Below are 9952 nucleotides of genomic sequence, written 5' to 3'. Positions count from 1 at the left end.
GGAGGAAGAGGAGATGGAGGAGGAGGAAGAGAAGGAAGAGGAGAAAGGGGGAGGAGGAGAAAGGGGAGGAGGGGGAGGAGGAGGAGATGGAGGAGGAGGAAGAGAAGGAAGAGGAAGGGGAGGAGGGGGGAGGAGGAGGAGATGGAGGAGGAGGAGGAGGAGGAGGCAACTAATATTGGTTCTTAATAGCCTATTGAGGCGTAACTGGGGTACAATAAACACATATTTGTAGTGTACAATTTGATAAATTTTGACATATGTATCTCTACACACATAAGACCATCTTCACAATCAAGATAGCAAACTTGTTCATCACTTCAGAGCCTCCTTCTTAAGACCCTCCTATTCCCAGCCTCCCCACTTCTCAGCTAACCACTGACTGCCTTCTGTTATTCTAGATTAATTTCCATTTTCTAGAATTTCACATAAACACAATGATGTTCATTTTGATTGACTTCTTTCAACTCGGCATAATTATTTTGACCTTTATTCATGTTTTTGCATTTGTTAATAATTTATTTAAGCTAAGGTTTGTATAAATTTAGCCTGAAATTTTGAGGGCACATTCAAAATTGGAAATGACTGGATCTTGGGATCTACTGTAGCATAGGCAATCTCAATTCATTCCATAATTGTCTCCCATTATTAGCAGGAAACCCATGAATAAGGAACGACCCAGAACAGGAAAAAGGCCAACAACGACTGGAGATAAACAGTAAGAGGACAGGGAGAAGGAGCCAGAAAGAGCTTTCAGATTGTTTTCACAGCGCTTTCCTGAGATCTACTATCACCAGTTCAAACACATCTCTCAGTAAAAGCATCTTTCCGTCCCTCGACTTCCAAAGATCCTGCTCCACCGCAAATAAAAGCCTTTTGTTTGTTCTTTGGTTTTGTGGTGATGGGGACTGAACCCAAAGGTGATCTACCACTGAGCTATACTTCTAGCCCTTTTATTTTTTATTTTGAAACAGACTCTTGCTAAGCTAGCCTTTTGGCTTTATCACCTGCCTTTAGCTGAGCAAGGGAAAGAGTAGAATTACCTCCCACTCAAAACACCTCACCAGAAACCCCACTGATGCTGTGTGAGGAAATTTAAATGCACTGCAACTTGAGATAAATCATTTCTTTTTCAAATTCCACATCAGGGTGCCATGGTCCGGCCTCATTTGCCTTCCCCACCACATCTCTGAGACCTCAGCCCAACTATGGAATATTACCCAGTCATTACAAAGTGAGCCGATCCCAGTGCTGGCCAGGTAATAAAGGCCTGAAGTCCTTTCAGATGAAGTCTTCTTTTGAGTCTTGCCCTCTATAATGGAAGGTCCATTTCACTTCATCAGGACAATGTAGCTCTGGGGGTGAGAACCATGTCAACTTACGGGCTGCTGCTTTTCCAGCCTCAGTCCTTTCAGCCCAGAATCGCTTGCTCTTGTGCTCTAGTTGGCCTTTCGACACTTTTAAATGTGTATAGTCCTCTTCCCTGACTTCTGTGTGCAGGCACCTAAATCCCAGGAGAGGGGCTGCAGTGTGGATTCCAACCTCGACGAGCCGCGTGAGAGACACTGGGTTTGCTTCTCGCTTTGTAAAAAGCCCATTTATTCTCTGTGTGTGTTCCAGGCCTGCTGGCGTAACTCACCTATTTAATGGGCATGCTTTAATGCATTAAATAGCACAGATTCCAAAGCCATGGTTGAAGCCGAGCAAAACGATCCCTTTGCAGATAAGGAAGGCGCCACTCCAATTACTGTAAAACCTGGCCACAGATTGCCGGGCCCAGAGTCATACTTCATCCAGGCTGGGGGTGAGCGTCTGGCTTCTCCTTTACCCGACACTTCACACTCGGAGGACTCTGGCCCTCCCACTCCCCTGAGCCACCTGTGCCAAGAACTTGTTCACACCTCTAGCAGAAGGTATAATTACCTGCCACCTAATTGCTCATGCTACAGCTGTGTGCAGCTGTATCCATCCTGAGGCATCTCCTGGGAGCCTTCTGTCAGGTCCTGGCCTGTTCTCCTGCCTATCTCCTATGTCCCTCAAACCTTCCTTCCAGACCGTGGAAACAGCGTAGGCTGTTCTCCACTCTGCTCCCTGTTCATACTGGTCTTCCTGCATGGTCCTCCCTGGTCCCCACCTCACCATCTCTGCCTGCCCCAAATCTGTGCATTCTCAAAGTCTACACGTAAATGCTACATTACCCTTAACGAATCCTGCAATCTCCCAGCCAGCAGTGACTTCCTTTCTCTTCTTAAAGCGCTCAGTGCATTCCATAGACAAGGAAATGGTCAGATTCTGTCTCGCCAGTAGCCACAGCAGTCTAGGGGGCTGTCGGTATAGGGCCAACATTTCAGGGGACTTCTTGGCAGGCACTCTGCTTTCACTCAGATTACTGTACTTAATCCTCAAAGAACTATCGAAGTTCCAAAGAAGGTACTTAACTAGTCTAAGATCACAGTGCTAATAAATCATGGATTTGAACCCAAGTCAGCCTGACCCTGGCACTTAACCAAGGCTAGACTATAAGCTCTTACGTCCACAATCGTACACTGTGTATACACACACATACACACATATGGGGTAAGCATTTTGTATGTGTGTACACACAGGTGAACATTCCTAATCCAGAAATCCAAAATCCTAAATGCTCCTAAATCCAGAACTTTTTGAGTGCCAACATAACATCACCATAAGTAGAAAATTTTCATACCATGAAGCTGTGTTTCACGCACAGAATTATTTTTCACAGCTTTACTTTATTGTTCCTGGTGCATTGTAATCACACATCTTGATGAAGTCCCGGGCGAAAGAGGCACACATGCACACAGTATCTTTTGAGCCCTCTCCCAGTTCCCACCGCATTCCCTCTCTCTCCCCACCTTCCAGTGCTCAACACAGTCATTAGCTTTGGTAAGTTTGTGTATGTACGTCATGATCATTGGCTGCCTCCTCTTCAAGTCTTCCTCCCCCTCCATCTCCGTCAGTTAGGCCCCCTCCTCCACTCCATGTCTCCTCCTTTGTCTGGAGTCCCTCCTCTCTCCCAGTTTCTCCCTGGCTTCTGCATATGAGGGAGAACATCCGACCCCTTCACTTTTTGTGACTGACTAATCTCACTTAGCACAGTGTTCTCCGGTTCCATCCATTTCCCTACAAATGACATAATTTTGTTCTTCTTTATGGCTGAGCAGAATTCCACTGTGTGTATACCCCATAATTTTGCAATCCATTCGTCTGTTGATGCACATCTTGGCTGGTTCCCTAGTTTGGGAATTATGAGTTACATGCACAGAATTATTGAAAATAATTATACGAGCTGGGCCTGGTTGCACATCCCTATCGCTCTAGCTTCTTGGGGAGGCTGAGGCAGAAGAATCACAAGTTCAAGACCAGCCTGAGGCCACTTTGCCAAATTTCATCTCAAAACAAAAAATAAAAAGGGTTAGGGATATAGCTCAATGATACAGGGCCCCTGGGTTCAATCCCACATACTGCAAAATACAAACACACATACACATAGTATAAAGTACCTTTAGGATATGTGTATAAGGTGTATATGAAACATAAATGAATTTCATATTTAGACTTCATCCTTGCCAATATATATTATGTAAATATTCAAAAATCCCCCCAAATTGAAATGCAAATATATATTATGCAAAAATTCTAAATTCCCCCGGAAAAAAATGAAATTTGAAACACTTCTAGTCCTAGGAATTTCACATAAAGGATGTGCAACCTTTGTATAAATGTACATACATATATATAAACACATATAGATGTATCTTACATGAATAAAATGAATAACTAAAACACCTGTATAAGTTTCCTGTGGATGCTGTAACAAATCACCACAAGTTTGGTAGCCTATCACAAGAGAGATCCATCCCCTCACCGTTCTGGAATCACATTACTGGCCCCATATCAAGGAGTGATCAGGCCCACCCTCCCTCCGCGGGCCCCGGGGGAGGAGCTTTGCCCCTCCACTTTCTACAGGTGCTAGCACTCCTCGATTTGGGACATCACTGCAGTCTCTGCCTCTAGGGTCACACTGTCTTCTTACCTGTTTGCATCTCTCATACAGAAACATTTGTGCTTATATTTAGGGTCCACCAGATAACCCAGGATAATGTCACCACCTCAGGATCCTTCCCTTAATCACCACTGGAAGAGACCGTTTCTCCAATTAAGGTAATATCAACAGCTTCCAGGGACTGGATCAGCTACAACACCCGAACCTGGTTCTTACTCCTAAGTCACAGGTGTCCATGAGTAACCCATCTACTAATTAACAGGCTCTAAACAGAAAGCTTTGTCTTTGCAGGAACCACTGCCCCAACCCCTGAGATGTAAAGAAACATCAGAAACAACCAGAATTAGACAAAAGACTTTCCCTAGCAGCTACCGGAAACTATAGGCTTCGATATAAAAGAAGAAACAGCATGTTCTCCTCCACATACATTTTGTAGGTCACATTTTTAGGGCTGAATCAACAAAATGTTCTCCATAAAGTACGATGTTGTGCAGCGCGAAGTGCTTCAAAAACACTCCTGCTGCCAAGATGAGATGTAGACGCGGCCGGTCCTCTCACCCTGGTGTCTCTGGAAATTCTTTCCCACGTATTTTGGGGTTGCCTGTGCTAACAAGCGGGATAGTATATCATCCTCCAGCGAGCAGCCAGCTACCCCTCTGGTTGGGGTCTAGGGAATCTTAGGCAAAGAGTATGAAACGCTTCAGGGTTCCTTGGTAGAAGCCACAGACAGCTGTTGTCAGAGGGGGTTACATAAGCATATTAACAAAGCCGACCTGGAATCGCACGCTAACAAGGGGCCCACCGGACTCTCTGACAACCCCGATGCTTGGGTCTGTGCTAATAAATCCTCCATTTGGGAAACAACTTCCTAGAAGATGCACAGACATGGAGAATCCCAGTAGGCCTTTGGTCAATATGATTTTATGGTTTGTTTAAAAATGGTTAAATAGCTATTAAGCTCCCCTCTCCAGCCTGCGTCCCCGCTTCCACGTAAGTCAAGCGTGTCCTCTCTCCCTCCCTCTAAAACTCCCAGACACATAAACACACACTCTGTAGTTTGATTGCTCCATTATGGGGGAGAAACATCATGCTTTTTCCACCTCTGTTGAACATTAAGAATTCAATCCCCACCAGGAACTTGAGCCGCCGGCCTCCAGTGACTGGCTCCGTCACTTATACGAGCCGCGTGTGCCGGCTCTGTGCTGACGCCCTGCCAAAGGGGGGTGGGGAATCCTTTTCTGATCCATCCTCTATTTCAAACAGCTCAATAAAAATTGATAGAATTAGAAAGCTTTCTTTTCCCTGTGATAGTTCAGCCTACTCTTTTATTTCTGCTGGGTTGGCAATAATTTGCCAGCCAGGTTGTTAACCAAGTTTATTACTCACAGTCCAGGAAGCCCTGCGTCCACGCAGCCTGAGGAGGTGGCCCGCGCCCCGCGCTGTTCTCTCAGGGCCCTCTGGGTCGGCGGGAAGTCTCCATGTGGCGGTGGCTGCTGGCTGGATGGCCATTTTGGTTGGGAGCCAGGCTCGGGTTCGCTTCCAATGTCACTCTTGGGGGAGGCCCAGCAGCGTGAAACCTCTCCCGGGACACTGTCATCCAACCGTTACACAGAACATGGATTTGCCTGACAGCCTGGAACGGCGCAGTACATTTGTCCAAAATCCTTTATCTATGCATCTCAAGAAGGTTTCGAACAGGGTAGAGCTCCAGTTGCAACCACGCCGAGTGTGGCAGCCCCTTCCTACTCCAACGTGGATTTAGAATATTGGCCTGCAAGGACCTGGTGTTAATGCAGTAACCCAGTTCAATCGTTGCACCAGTAAGAGAAAAAGCAGAGAAACGGAGAGATCTAGACAGCTCGCGCTACAGACAGTCACAAGTTCACTTTAATTCAGTGATAAAAATCTTTGTCAGCTAACCAGATTATACACATAAAGGTGATGTTTTCAGCTGTTTCCAATTATGATGTGAAATTCAGAATTTATCTCTTGACATTACTTTATTCACTCACTGAAACTGGAGAAAAGAGGAGGTTTTACCCACTTCTTAAAGAATATTAAACTATTTGGTTCCTTCCTGGTCACATCCACTCATCTTTGCCAAGAGTGGGAGATGTTAAAGTTTATCCTGCTCACAAAATCTGTGCTGGGACCTACAGAGAGAAGAGAACGGAAAGAGATATGGAGGAGTGCCAGGGACAGGGATGCATGCCCAGAATCCCAGCACTTGGGAGGCTGAGACAGGAGGATCGCAGGTTTGCGGCCAGCCTCAGAAATTTACCCAGGAATGGTGGCGCACGCTTATAATCCCAGCGCTTGGGAAGCTGAGACAGGAGGATCGCACAGGTTCGAAGCCAGCCTCAGCTACTTAGTGAGGCTCTCAGCAACTTAGTGAGACCCTGTTTCCAAATAAAGTATAAAATAGGTCTGGGAGTATAGCTCAGAGGTAGAAAAGTCCCTGGGTTCCACCCCCAGGACCACCAAAGAAAGAAAGAAAGAAAGAAAGAAAGAAAGAAAGAAAGAAAGAAAGAAAGAAGAGAGGGCTCGGGGTGTCGCTCAGAGGCTCAATCCCCAAGCCACCAGAGAAAGAGAGAAAAGCAAGAGAAGGAAGAAGAAAGATTCCGCGTCTCCCGGAAGTGACTGACTAGGTTCACTGTCCGTGTTAGATAAATCTTCTCACACTGTCTTTCCCCAGTTATTCAAAGGACACAACATTCTAAGTCCAAGGGACAGAACTAGTTGTCCGTAAAGCACCTAGTGCTACGAAAACTGAAGCGGATGCAAAAAAGCAGATCTGCCCCTCAAAAGACGAACAAAAAACATTTCCCCACAATGCCTGGTTATTGGCGTCACCAGTTTGTTTCTGCATGTTGAGAATGGCGCTCTCCCCGGCGTTCCTTTAAAATACGTGCTCCTCTACCTTATTAACATGCAGGATACTTCCAAATTCTTTGGCAAAGAAGGAATTTTTAAAAAGGAATTGAGCCAAGTGTAATGGCACACACCTGTGCCCCCAGTACTCGGGAGGCTGAGACAGGAGGATTGTACCCAGGACCGCCTTAGTAACTCAGTGAGACCCTCTCCAACCTCTTGGTACCAAAAGAGAAGGGAGGAAGCAGAGGGGAAGGGGGGAAGGGGAAAGAAGGAAAGAAGGAAGGAAGGAAAGGAAGGAAGAAGGAAGGAAGGAAGAAGGACAGAAGGAAGGAAGAAGGACGGAAGGAAGGAAGGAGAAAGGAAGGAAGGAAGAAGGACAGAAGGAAGGAAGAAGGACGGAAGGAAGGAAGGAGAAAGGAAGGAAGGAAGAAGGACGGAAGGAAGGAAAGAGAAAGGAAGGAAGGAAGGAAGAAGGACAGAAGGAAGGAAGGAAGGAAGGAAGAAGGAAGGAAGGTAAAGGAAGGAAGAAGGACGGAAGGAAAGAGAGGAGGAAGGAAGGAAGGAGAAAAAGACCTCTGGGCCATTGACATTTCCTATTCTAATCATTGGCTAAATCCATGCTCCTAGGCAGTTTCTGTCACTTTGGCTCTAAGTACACCAGCTATCATTCCTATCCTCTAATGGCTGAGAGTCTGGGGGTCATGCTCACTCTATCTCAGAATATTCCCTTTGTATTCTCCTTCTCTATGCCTGGACTCTCCCCTGTTCCCATCGCCCCTCATCTCCTCTGCCTCCTCCTCCTTCCTCTATTTTTTTTTTTTTTTTGGTGTGTGTAATATGTTACTGGGGATTGAACCCAGGGGCATCTCCCTCCAAGCTCCACCCCAGCCCGTTTTGCTTTTTATTTGAACAGGATGTTCTGCATTGCTGAGGCTGTCCTTGAACCTGCAATCCTTCTGTCTCAGCTTCCCAAGTACTAGCATTATAGGTGTGTGCCACAAGGCCTGGCTCTTTCCCTGTTCTCCTGGCATTAGTTAGAAATAAGATGGAGGGTGGGTTGTGGTATTTGCATGACTACACTTTGGCTGAAGAAACAGCTTAAGAGCCCTGATATTTCCAAACCTAAACAAGACTCTGCCTACATCTTTAGAGCTCTGTTTTTAGTTGTTATTTTGTTTTGTTATCTTGTTTGCATTCTACCGCTGAGCCATACCCCCAGCCCTATTTTTTATTCTTTTTATTTTGAAACAGGTTCTTACTAAGTTGCGGAGGGCCTCATTAAATAGCTGAGACTGGCCATGAACCCTGATCCTCCCGACTCAGCCTCACAAATACTGAGATTACAAGCGTGCACCACCATACCCGGCTACTCTGGCAACCTCGGGGTCTAGTCTGACATATAATCTCTATGCCTACGTCCACGCACTGAGAGAAAATCAAATATGCTCAGGAGGGTGCACAGGTAGGAAGCAGCAGAACCAAGATTCCAACTCCAGAGCCCCAGTGTTCATGACCCCCAGGCCGGTGCTGCCTCTCAGCAAAAAAGCAGCAGCACTGGGTGCTCAGAGACTCCTCCAGGCTTAGATACTGTCTTGAAGATTTGGCCCCTGATTTCCTGGTGCTGAGGAGATTACTTCAGTCCTCTGAACCCCAGTAAGCTATCTGCCAAGAGGAGACCCTGCCAGTGAGTCGCCATGCAGGAGCAGGGTAGTAAAACCTGGCCACTGCCATTCAACCAGGACCAAATGTGAGCAGACAGGCTTAACTACAGGCAACTGAGCTGGCCAGAGGCTCCCTCCAGCCTGACTTCACTCTTCACGGGCAAAAGGACAAGCTCTTGGGCTCAGCAGGACTAAATGAAGCAGATTAGTGGGTTGCCTTGTTAAAGATAACTACCGACTTAGAGGAGGGATGAGAATTGCCATACTTTCTTCATTGTTAGGAGGGGCTACCTAGTATTTTCTGTGGACCAAATAAATATAAATTAAACCTCAAATCATTGTTATTGTGCTTCGAAATGTTATTTGTGGGTAGGAAATTCTTGGAAAATTCAAACAGGCTTAAAGATGTTTCTCCCAGCTCTCAGGTAAATTTTGAAATAAAGAGGAAGATCACTAGAATGGCCAATATATTTCCCCTCTAAGTCATGGTCTCAAATTTTACTTTCCTCTTGCACATCATCATTATTAAGTTAATGCACAAGATTTTCACTGTAAGTTAAGTAGTTGTAAATATTATATTTCCAGCATATTATGTATATAGTTTAAATATATTTTAAACTAATCTTAGAGCTCCAATTTGTGGAAAACTTCTTCCATGTAGCTTGATTGGAAAAACAAAACTTGACTGTCAAACCAATTACCAAATTCAACTTACATATTTCAGGAAAAAAAATCTCTGGTTTTATCTTATTAATTTAAAGATGTGTTAAATAGATGGATGGATGGATGAGATTCTTGCTATGAGTTTATTACTTAAATGAAATGTCATCTCGTGTGTGTGTGTGTGTGTGTGTGTGTGTGTGTGTGTGTCTCACTGGGGATTAAGCCCAGAGGAGGCATTCTACCTCCAAGCTAAAACTCCAACCTGATTTTATTTCTTATTTGGAAACAGTATCTCACTAAGTTGTGAAGGACCTCACTTAGTTGTGAAGGGCTTCGCTAAGTTGTCAAGGCTGGCTTTGAACCTGTGATCCTCCTGTCTCAGCCTACCAAGTACTAGGATTACAAGCGTGTGCCACCGCCCCCAGCTTTCCTTCTATTTTTTTTAAATAAAAGTCTTTTTTACATTGGTTTTATGAGACCCCCATCCCCAACATAACCACACTATTAAATTCTCCCTTTTAAGGGTGTCCTGACAGTTTTCAAGGAAATGTACCATAGTAAAATCCAAGGTTGATGAGAGGAATTGTTTTCTTTTGTAATAGAGAAAAGAGATGATTAGGAAAGTCAAGGAGAACCTGGCAGACCATAGACAAACCTAGGTGGACAGTTTACCATCTGGAAGCCGAGACTTGGGAAATTATCCCCGTAGAGCTACCCAGGCCCCTGAGGA

Source organism: Muscardinus avellanarius (genome assembly GCF_963383645.1).
Source record: "Muscardinus avellanarius genome assembly, chromosome: 2".
In the NCBI taxonomy this organism is placed as follows: domain Eukaryota; kingdom Metazoa; phylum Chordata; class Mammalia; order Rodentia; family Gliridae; genus Muscardinus; species Muscardinus avellanarius.
This window is presented reverse-complemented; position numbering follows the sequence as displayed.